Consider the following 11,796-nt stretch of genomic DNA (forward strand, 5'->3'; position numbering starts at 1 on the left):
TCACGCGCAGGGCGGGCCGGAGGGCGGGCCACAGCATCCAGGTAGCACCTGCAGAGTGCAGCTCTCACGGGCGGCGCCGTCAGGCTGGTCTCCAGCCTGCATAAAGCGGACGAGAGCTGGGTAGGATGGAGGAGGGCTTCGTGGTACAGATAGGTGAGTCGAGCGGGTGCTCGTCCCGGGTTAGTAACAACCCCAGCCTGGGGAGCCTCCCCAAGTCTGGGGAGCCATACGGTAGGGGAGAGGAGGAAAAAGACTTCTCAAAACAAGTCAGAAGAGGAAAGGCTGGTGAGAGGCCAGTGGAAGGGCCCTAGCCCAGATAGAGATTGACCTGACCTGGACTGCCCTCTGTCTGAGAGAAACTGCGACTTCCTGTCTCTGGCTGTTCTTTACATTCTGCACACATTTCAGCCCAGCCAGCCAGGGGTTCAGTGTCTATCCAGATGCATCTGAAGTCCCAGGCCACTCCAGATCCGAGGCGAGGGGACCTCACAGTATGGGGCACATGGTCCTCAGAGCCATTCTTGAAGACTAGCCAACACACAGGCACGCATACACACACCTGTCCTAAAGCACCGTGCTGTCCAGCTTTGGCCTGGCCACCTAGTGTCCTGGAGGTCAGCGTGACTGCCAACCAGGAGTGCCTCTAGCTACCCACAGGTGGCCTGCTTCTGTTTCAGAGGCTTCCTAGTAGACCCTCCTCCCTAGACAATAAGGACCAGTCACAGAGCCCTCTGGTTTCACCAGCAGTTCAGGCAAAGGTGGAAGTGAAAGGGCCTAGTATCAGTGGCTGGGGCCTACATGCACTCATCCTGGTCTGCCTAGCAGGAAGACCCCTCAATGTCACAGAGCCTTATTTCCCTCCTGGCGAGGGAAAGTCACATTTTGCAGTTAGTATAAGCTGAGGTGGCCAGAGTTTCTGGGATTCACAAAGAGCTACCCTGTGTGAAGGAGCAAGAAACATGCCTACCCAAGGGGCTTTGGCCAGGGCGCAGAGTGGTGGTGGTGGAGGGTGGTCATGGTCTCCATGGGAGCAATGCAGGAACCTGGATGGAGAGGGGCTTGTCAAGAAGGGGAAATGGGAAGGCACCATGCTGCCAGTGTGTGCGAGACAAGAGAAGCCACCTCTGTGCTTGGCAAGCCACTTCCCAGAGGGCCAGAGTCCCCATGGAGCACAGACCCAGGACAGTGCAGGCAGCACAAGACACAAGGCCATGAGTCAGTACTGTGCCCTTTCTGCAGAGTCAGTTCCAGATGTTGGGGTTACAACACTGTGCCCATGGCCAGGGCCAGGTGTCCTCAGGCTTGTCACAAAGGCCACACTCTAAAATGTGTCTACCTCTATCTTCAAAACCAGCATTGCTGGCTTCTTGCACCCTGACCATTTCTCCTCCTGGTCTCTGGACTCTGACCTTTTTGCCCCCCTCTTCTCAGGACAATATGATCACATCTGGGGTCCCTGATAATTAGGGCTGCCCTCACCTCCGCGTCCTCAAGCAGCCGCATCTACAGAATTCTCTCGTCACTTTAGTCCCCTATGAACACAAAGCAGGCACACAGGAGGGCAGGCCCTAGCCCAGGGAGCTGTAGGACACAGATGGCCTGACCGCTGCTGGCTCAAGGACGGAAGATGCCCTTGAGGAGTGTCCAGGGTCTGCATATGTCTGGGTGGGTGCTGGGTTCTAGTGTGACAGGAAGCCTATAGGTCTGGAGACTTACAGATATGGCACATGAGGATCCCAGGAGTCAGAGTGGCTAGAAGGACTGAGTCCACACTGGGGACTGGGTAACTCTGGAACATGAAGGCCTCTTATTTTTCACAGCCTGACAGAGCTGAGGTCCTAGCCCTATCCTCTTGTGTCAGCTGTGGCAGAGCACACACATCTGGGAGAAACAGCCACCCTCAGCTCTCTCCATGTTACTCCATTCCAAGCAACAGTCGTGCCCAGCACCACTTGTTGGAGTCTGCATATAGAAGGTGACTGACACTGGGTACAAAACCCCCCCAGCCAGGATCAGCTTCCTTTGGCACCAGCAGGTTGCTTTGCTGTCTGCTTGTCTTCCACCCACTTGTAGGCCATCGAGGCCTTTGTGGGACCTCACTTCTGTGTGTTGCCTTCCTTGTGCTGGATAACGGCCTGAGCACTTTGTTGACCAGACCTTCCAACTGCCTGTGTGTTTGCTTGGGGCAGCTAGAGTTGCTGAGGAATGAGAGATGGAAGGCCAAGGTCAAAGTGACTTCCAAGATGGACAGAGGTGAAGCAAGGCTGGCCCTGGTGGATAGTGCTAAGGCTGTTCTCTACCTGGCTGTCTTTTTCTGCATTTGAGTTTTTCCAAGACACTTTCCACTCCTGCCTCTTTCTCAGTCTTTTTGAGAGTCTTACTGTATAGCCTGACCTCACTTGAAACCCCTAGCCTATCACCCTACCTCATCCTCTCAAGTGCTGGGAGGATAGTTACCAAGCCACCACAGTGGACCCAGAACAGATAAAGGTGTTTGCTGTTGAATGATGCAAGCCTGAAGACCTGAGTTCAATCTCAGTACCCACCTAAAAGTAGGAGAGAATTGACTCTACAAAAGCTGTCCTCTGACCGCCCCCCAGGCTGTGTGACACCGCTCCACCCCCACCATCATACCTGTTTGTGTGAACATACATGCATGCCCCTCACAGTTGTGGGCTGTCTTCCTCTACTATCTACCTTTTTTATTCTGCCTCCCTCCCCAAGAACTGAGATTATAGATGTGCACCCTGGCTTTTATGGGGGTACTGGGGTCTGAATTCAGGTCCTCGGTGCTTGTGTATGAGGCACTTTACCCACTGAGTCAGCTCTTTAACCCCTCACAGAGTTTCCCTTACTACCAGCGGTGGCCTCAGCCATCCTGAGAACATCTCAGGCATGCATGCACACTCTCAGCCAGGCTCTGTCAAGGGTTGCAGCAGGCTCCTGTAAAGTTAAGCCTGAAAGACATAGAGTCAGAGTATTGCCCAGGTTTTCTGGCCCAAACAGCTGGAAGTGAGGCCAGTGGAGCAAAAGCAGCTCATGATGTTCTGCTGTGGGGTGGAGTTAGGGCTTTGGCCTCTTCTCACTGTGAGGCATCTCAGGGGCCGTGGGTATCTACAGCAAAAGAATGAGGCTGGAGCCTTGCCAGGTACCAAACACAAAATTAATTCAAAAGGATCAGAGGCCTGGGCATAAGAGCCAAGGTTTAAAACTCCCGGGGAGGGGGCTCAGAAATCCATGACCTTCTACCTGTCAGTGAGGAGCAAAGGGAGACCAGACAGCTTGCACTTGCAAATCAAAACCTTTGTGTGTAAGAATGTGACTGTGAATGGATGAGTGACTAGACAGATGTGTTCTGCCATGCAGTGAATGGACTATTGCGAGGCCTCAAAAGGGAAGGAAACTGTGGCACCTGCTGCAGATGCTGAACTCGGAGGCAGAATGAAATAAGCCAGTCAAAAGAACCAGGTGCTTCCATTCATTCATGTGAGGTCCCTGGAGTAGGCAGATTGGTAGATGTAGGAGATGGAACGGGTGCCTGAGGAGGGGTGGGGGAGTTACATAGTGGGAAAAAATTAGTTTGGGATGATGACAGTGTTCTGGAGAGGAACATAGTGATCCTGAGCTTAATGCCATGAACTCCACACTTAAAAGTAGTTACAGTGGCCAGGTGTGGTGCCTACACTGTCAGTCCCACTGCTCAGAAGGCAGAGGCAGGCGAATCTACCTGAGTTCAAGGCCAACCAGGTTTATGGAGCGAATTCTAGGACATCCAGGGCTACACAGAAAAACCCTGTTTTTAAGAAAAAGAAGGGTGGGGATGGGAGTGGGGGTGGGGTGGTGGTAAGCTGCAATCCCACATAGAAGATGTAGAAGTTCAAAGCCCACATTTGCTATATGAGGTACTGTCTTAAAACAAACTCCAAAAAACGTGATTATAACAGTAAATGTTGGGTATGCTTTAAAAAAAAAAAAAAAGACAGTCTCAAGGTTAACCTTGAACTTTCAGCAGTCCTCCTGCCTCGGACTTTCAGACAAAGTCTGGGATAGCAGATGTGCACTGCATAGGAACCATCAACAGTGAATGAGCTCCTCAGGGGTCCTCAGCTGTGTCTTATTGCAAATTCATAAAGCACTGCTTTGAATTTTACTGTGGCATGTGTTACTTTTTCAATTAAAAATCATTCTAAAATGGTTAAGGTGGCAAATTTTGAACTGGTCCACTTTACTACCATTGAAACATTGTGAGAATGGGAGATGTCTGCTGATATGTGTGTGGATTTTGTGTTAGAGGTGAGGCAGAAGATAGCATGAGGAGGATCCCAGGGGGACTTAGGAGAGAGGTGGCAGGAAAGGGACATGAGCAAAACAACCCGACACTTTGGCTTGTGTCCCTTCCACTGTCTCCTCCACTCCCCACAAGCGGTAAGATGAGGCTGCTGAGGCCTCCCTGTTGTCTCCTCCCTCCTAGTGTGTTCTAGGAAGCTCTCTTTGGGCAGGTACCTAGCTCTGAGTCACTCCCTAAGGCCAGCATTAATGTTGAATCTTTCCAAGCCGTGCGGCCGCCCCCGGGGTACATGGGGCACTGTCGTGCTTTCTGCGCTAGCACTGGGCTCCCCCCAGCTGGCCCCCTGTTTCTGTGAGCTGATCTCTCCACTTGTCACTGTAGACTCCGGGTCTCCAGGAGACAGCTGTGTTGTGGACTCTGGAACCAGGAGTCCCAGGTCTCCCTGCATGCTGTCCGGCTGTGGACAGTTCTCACCTGCCCTCATCAACTCTGTTCTGTCCGAGGAAGTCTGGTGTCACCAGAGGGGCCTAGTGTGCTCACCTATGGACCTACACAAGTTAGGCCAAGCCTGTGAGTCTGTGTGTGGTGCTGAAAGTGAACACAAGCTCTGTTTGTACTACTGACATCTTTGACCTACTGAGGCAGGTCCAGGCTCTCCGGACAGCTTAGGAGAGCTTCCAGGTGGGCAAGGGTGTTGTGGCTATTGTAGCCAGGTGGGCAGAATCTGGGCCTCAGATGCAGCTTGGTGGATAGAACTCAGAAGGGTGAAAACAGGGTTGTCCTTACCTTGTGGGAATGCTCAGACACTCCAGAGCATGTCCAGCCAGAGGAGAGGTTCTGGGACAAGGGACCAGCCACCTGACTCAGTAGCTACTTCGATGCTGCACTGCTCTAAGGGTGTTGACAGGGGGCGCCAGCGACCCCCACTTCCTATGAGGCCTTGAGTCTTGTGCAGTCTGTCAGTAAATACAGGCCTCAGTCACAGGTGGGCACCTGAGGGCCGGGTGACAGCACCCTACTCTGCTCCTCTCCACCTGTGTGCCCATTCCCGTCCCGCAGCCACCACAGGGTCACCCCTGCCACAGGGGCTGTGCAGACTCAGAGCCAACAGAGGGCTGGGGCTGCAAGACTTCCTGGGTCAGGCAGCTGCTGGCCAAACCGTGCAGTGTAGGGGACAGTGGCCAGCCCTTGCTTCCCCTTCATCCCTGGGCTCCACTCCTGTGTGTGGGCAGCAAAATGGCCTGGCTGACCCAGCCCCCATCTCCCTAGGGCACCCCCTCTTGTGGACGTGCTCCTGTCACCTTAGACTAGTGGCTGGACCAGGGCCCCACAATCTTAACCTCCAGGCGCCCCTGGGTCTCAAAGGGAAGCAGTTCAACCCAGAGTGCTAGCCTGCTGGTTTCTGAAGGAGCCCACCCGGAAAGCCCTGGCCATGAACAATGCCTGCGTGTGACGGGCTTTCCCTCTGTGAGAGAAAATAGTTCCATAGAATGGCAGTTTCCTGCATTTGTGCCTGGGCCTGAAGGGGTGACTCATGCTGAGATGGCCCCAGAGCCCCTCCCCACCCCCAGCTCCCAGGCAAAGCAAGGGTCCATCTGTCCCTGCAACCAGCTCCTGTCTCTTGGGCTTTGACTCCCATCCCAGCATCAGGCATCACCAGGACTAGCAGATGACATGGGGTCTTCCTGGTGGAAGCCTACAAGAGCCAAGAGCTGGGTGAAACCAGTGAGGGGGGATGCAGCTAGAATATCCAGGGATAAAAGGTCTAGGGAGAGAGGCCTTATCGGCACCCGATAAGGTCACTGTTCTTTGGGAGGATCTTTGCGCTTTTTGTTTTGTTTTGTTTTTTTGCAAACAGGATTTCTCAGTGTAGCCTTGGTTGTTCTGGACTCACTTTGTAGACCAGGCTGGCCTCAAATTCAGAGGCCTGCCTGCCTTCCCAAGTGCTTGGGATTTCAGGCATGTGCCACCGAGTCCGGCTAGGTCACTGTTCTTTGGGCAGGGCCCTGTGACGAGAACTGGCCACTGTCTGCATGGCAGAGAACAAACAGGGATATAATATAGGGGTGCAGACATCCCTTGGCATGAGAATGGGCGAGCAGAGAAGGCCAGTTAGGGCCCTGCGAATGGTTGAGCCACTCTGAATGGCACTGTAGCCCTGAGGTGGTTTTCTGGAGCAGTGAGTGCAGCTTCGAGAGAGCTGACGGCTACCCTAGCTTGGGGTAATGCAGCCAGGACTGGGAAGACACAGGATGCCAGGATACCTGGCTCTTCTGGCCTACTAGTTGTCACCTGGGCAGCACACATCACCTCCTGGCATTCCATGTGCTCCAGGAGAACCGTTAGCTCTGGTTCAGGCCTCATCCCATCAGGCTGCCTTCCCAGGTCTGTTTCTAATGTAGTCCACAGGATGGTAAGGGACTCATGCCACCTGCCTCTAGCCTATTGTCCCTGCCTGGCCAGTCTCACTTGAGGCGTGTTGAGTTCTCACCTGTCTGCCCTAGGCGGCTGCATCCATCTCCCAGGTCCTCTGAAACCTCACTGTGCATAGCCTCCCTTTCTTCCAATTCTTACCCCTCTCTTAGGTCCACCACAGTACTCAGAAAGGATGGCCCCAACCTCTTCTGGGCTCACAGTGGTCCCGTCTCATGCTGCCTCCCCTCGTTTCCAAGGTCCTTGGCTCAGGCAGGGCTCTCCCTACCCTCTCTCTCCCAGACCTTTCGACCTCCAGCTGCTCACACTAAGAGTTCCCATGCTTTATTCACATCAGCATGGTGGGGCTTCTATCCCTAGAAGGGCCAGGCCTTTGATAGCACCTACTGCTTCTGAAGGACCACTAGGTTCTGTTCCAGGAGATGCTGTCTGCCCATGTCTTCTTCCATCAGCACCAACTTCATATTGTGGCTAGAGAGACTCATAGGCAAGCCATGCCCGAGAGGCAAGGAGCTGGCTGGGCATGGCAAGGAGCTGGTTAGATGCTCATCAGTTCACCTAGAGCATTCTCGGTCTCCCTATGCACTGGGGTAAGTAGTGAGTTTCTTCTCATGCCAGGGAAGCCTGCCATCCCCAGCCACTTGCCATCACTTTGTGATAACCTGTTGTCTAAAAAAATCCAGGTCAGGCTTTTTGGACAGCAGGGGCAGCTCTGCCCACTTGCCTAAGCCCTTCGTTGCCAATTCCTTGTATGAAATCCCTATTTGAAATAGCGAGAGATCCTGAGTGCTGATTAGGGAATGAGGTCTGGAAGAGAAATGGTCAGAGGGGAGGCCAAGAACTGTTTTGCTCTCACTAGGTGGTCATGGGCAGCTGGGTAAGGACCACAGTGGACTGCGGACCAGAGGGCAGACTCCTCCACAAGACACATAGGCCAGGTGTGGGCCCTCAAGAGCTGGGCAGTCGGACAGGCAGGGCCACAGCCAGTTCAAGGATCCCACAGTGCCCAGGAGAGGGAGCGACAAGAGGATTCACAGTCCATACCACGGTCCCTTTTCTAGTTGAGTCCCAGCGGATTCTTCCTGAAGAGGAGGCAACAGGAGTGGAGTGTCCACACCTGGATATCTGAGTTCCATCTGAAACAGCGGTTCTTAACTTTCCTGAGCCGGTGACCCCGTGCCCGGGTTCAGCAGGAGGCAGCAGACCTGGAAGGGTCACCCAGTCTGGGACCTTCCTCGGCCCCTCCCCCAGCTCCATAGGCTCTGATCTCATGAACCCAGCCCCCACCACCGCTTCTCTAGGAGACATTCCGACTCTCCCATCCACCCAACACGCCGCGGACGGAGCCGAGCCCCCGAGACAGGACCCCAGGCCAGGCTGGCCTCTGCATCTCGGTTTCCTGCCGCCCGCCCCCTGCTCAGTCCTGCAGGAAGTGGCCGCCTCCTGAACAAAGGGGCCGGCGGACAATGGCCATTGAATTGGGCTGGGGCGCTCGTGCGGGGACGGGCCGCCAGCTGCCCGCACTGATAAGACCCTGCGCGCCGGGCCCAGGTCGACACGGAGCGGCGCGCGCAGCCCTTCCCACCAAGCGCTTCCACGGTGGCCTACAGAAGCTCACCGCGAAGCCTAAATCGCGCCGAGGTGTGCGCGTGGGTGGCTGAGACCAATGGGGAGTCGGCGCGCCCTGCTTTCGGACCAATCTCGGGAGCGCGCGGGGGAGCTGCCCCGCCCAGAGCCTGGCGCAGCTCACCGCTTCCGTACCGCCTCTTCTGGCTCCTCCTCTAGGGAGGCTAAAGATCGACGGCTCCGGTGCTGCCTGATACCGCAGACCAGAGCCAGAGCTGGTGTGATGTTTTGATTTTTTTTTTTTCCTCCTCCCAAAGCCTCAAACGTTATCCGTGTTAATGCCGGGAAACGTTCTCGCAAAGCTGCGCTTCTGTTTTGGGTGGCCTGGGTGCCTTCGTGTTGCAGATATATCTGCAAGGGTTGAGGGTCTGGAGGCTCGCCGTGCTGACTGCCTAGACTACAGATGTGCCCACAGCAGGGGTCATTCTGGAACAGCATCTGCTCCAGCCAGACCCCCGCTCGTCTTGCCACACTTTACCCTTAAGGTAAAGACAGGGCCATCAGAACCAGGCCAAATTCCTGCTCCCGGCGACATTGAGGCATATCCAACAGATAGATGTGAGCCCTTTGGGACGACATCTGGAAAACTCACCTCCTTGGGCGGAGTTCTCCTGCTCCGGAGGCCTGGCCGGCTCACATTGGGGCCAACTCCGGAGGGCAGCGGAATTGAAACTGCCCTTTTCCGAGCTCCCAAGTCCCTACTCTAACCTAGGGCGGCTCTGGATGAGCCCACAGAGCTGGGCAGGAATCTGTTGTAGTTGTCAGGAAGAGCTCAGTTGCCCCAGAATGACAGAAGCCTTGGGGAAGAGATGAGATGGCATGTGTATGGGCAAAGACCCTAAGTCTGGGAAACTGAGACAGACCTCTATTCCTGGGCAAAGGGAGATGGCCCTGCTCATTGGCAGACCCCGGGCAGAAGGGGCTGCTTCCCTTGCCACTGCCCAGACCACAGCATTTCCTGCTTCATCTCCACAAGCAAGCAGCCCCTCCCCTAACAAGTTTGGGCCTGCTGCCTGCTCCCTCCCCCGAAAAAAATGGGAAAGCAGGATGCAGTGGGTAGTGGGGACAGAGGAACCCCAGAGGCTGCTTGGGTGCAGCTGCTCTGAGCTCTGGCGGAAGGGAGCAAGGAAGGCTTCTTGAAGAAGTGAACAGAGAAACGATGCAACAGCAGCAGCAAAATAGAGACTAGGGTCAGGGAAGAGCTAGTGCTGGGAAAGAGCAGCGCAGAGGAGTAGAACAAGGGTATTAAAGTGCCAGGGGACCTGATGACACACCCTTAGCCCATCTGCTCTACTTCATGTGTGTTTCCAGACAGTTTCTCTGTGTAGCCTTAGCTGTCCTGAATTTGCTTTGTAGACCAGGCTGGCCTCGAACTCACAGCGATCTCCCTGCCTTCACCTCCCTGAGTCCTGGGATTACAGGCATGCACCACTCTGCCCAGCTTCTTGTGTTATCTGAAGCCACTGTGTTGGCAGCCCTGGGGAGAAGGCCAGCCCCGGCAGGGAGCATGCCACATGGTAACCAACTGTCAGGGGCCCCAGGAACTGAGTGGGAGTGACTTAAGACTAGCGTGCCTGGCAGACAGCGCTGCATGAGTGGCCCTGCCGATGCAGGGTCAGGCTAAGCAGTCCCGTGGTGGCCTCCATGGCTCTGTCGGTGGGCAGGCTGGGTGGTTGTGGCCATAGCATGGCTGAGTGCTGAGGTACAGAGTTCTGCACTCATTGGGCAGCACCGGGAGGCCACCATAGATAGGACTTTGGGTGGGGCCCAGTAGGCATCGTCTGCAGTCACAAACCGAAGACTGGGGCGCTTTGCCCTTCCTGGGAGTGGCCTGCCTCCTTGGCTACCTTCTCCACACTGTCCTGATTAGAAGACCCTTCTCCTGGCAGCTGCCTGAGATGTCTTGCATCTACTAGGGTTTTTTTCTTGTCACACTATTCAACTGTGTCCTGGTTTGTGAGACAGCCAGGCCAGGCTATAGACACCTGGTCCTGCAAAAGCAGATGCCCACAGGTCTCCTGGCCCTACCACTCAAGTCTGCAGGAAGTGGGAAGCCCTTGGCTTCCAACCCTGCCTTTTATCAGCCTTCATGGCTTCCTGCCATAAAAGTGGCCTGCTCCCCCACCTTGGCGCCAGGACGTCGGGTCAGTGGTGACTCACCCAGCGCCCAGCATGAGGACGCCTTGGCCCCATGTCCTCCTGCCTACCTTCACAGCACATGTGCCTGGCCATTAGGGCTCACAGCAGGCTGACTTGTGCTTCTGGGCCATGAGCTTGCTGCTGCAGCCTGTCCCACTCTACAAAAAGTAGGACACCACAATCTATGGGCACTTCCTACCCACAGAGACCCATGCCATCCTTTGTCATGAGGTCCTGCCCACACCTCCCTACATCCTACAGCTCCATCAGCTTTACCTTCACACACTGCCTGCCTCTTCTGGATACCTAAGATGTTTGTGCCCTGTTTTGGTATTGGCTCTGGGACGATGTCCTGTAACTCCTACATATCTCTGACCTCAGGGCCTTGGGAAGGCTCTCCCGGACCTTTTCCTCCCTGGGTGCCTGCATTCCACAGGCTTGTCTCTGAACATTAGTGGGCTCTTAGCTGGCCCCTGGCAAAACTGATCCTCCACCTTCACCTCAGTGTACCCTTTGCCTAGTGCACTCCAGGATTTTAAAGATTGTGTATAAAGATGGGAGCTGGGTTTGGGGAGAACAGAGAGGCCCTTGGCCCATACATCCAGGAGGCTGGGGGAGAAGTAGGGAAAGCTAGGATGTCTGGAGGGCTCTTGCCTACAGGTTAAACATTTCTCTCCTTTGCACAGGGCTTGTATTCTTCGTAAGACCTGCAATCCTGCCCTGTTGGGCCTGGGTGGGGGTGGTGTGGCAGTTAGCCATCCACACGAACCAGCCGCCTAGGAAGAAGCAATGTTAACTGAGAAGCTCCTCCACAGGTCTGCCCCGTGGCCATATCTGTTGGGGATTTCCTTGATTGATGTTTGAGGTGTCAGGGCCCAACCCACTGCAGGTCATGCCATCATGGGAAAGTGTCCTGGGTTGTCTAAGAAAGCAAGCCTTGGCGAGCAAGATGCTAAGCAGTGATCTTCCACGGTTCCTGCCCTGATTCCTTCAATGATGGACTGTCAACTGACACGTAAGCCAAAAGAACCCTTTCCTCCCACACAGGGTGTGTCTGCTCAGCATTTAAAAATCACAGCGACAATCACAGAGATGGCAAGGGTGGGAGCACCTGTTGCTCTTGCAGAGGACCCAGGTTCACTCTCACACCCACATGGTGTTTCACAGAGAACCGTTAACTCTATATCCAGGGATCTGATACCCTCTGCTGACCTCTGCAGCACCAAGCATGCTGTGGTGACATACATGTATGCAGCCAAAATACTAACACATAAAATCAATAAACCTAATGAAAAAAAATCACGAGAAAG

Source organism: Meriones unguiculatus, chromosome 7, assembly GCF_030254825.1.
Source record: "Meriones unguiculatus strain TT.TT164.6M chromosome 7, Bangor_MerUng_6.1, whole genome shotgun sequence".
In the NCBI taxonomy this organism is placed as follows: Eukaryota; Metazoa; Chordata; class Mammalia; order Rodentia; family Muridae; genus Meriones; species Meriones unguiculatus.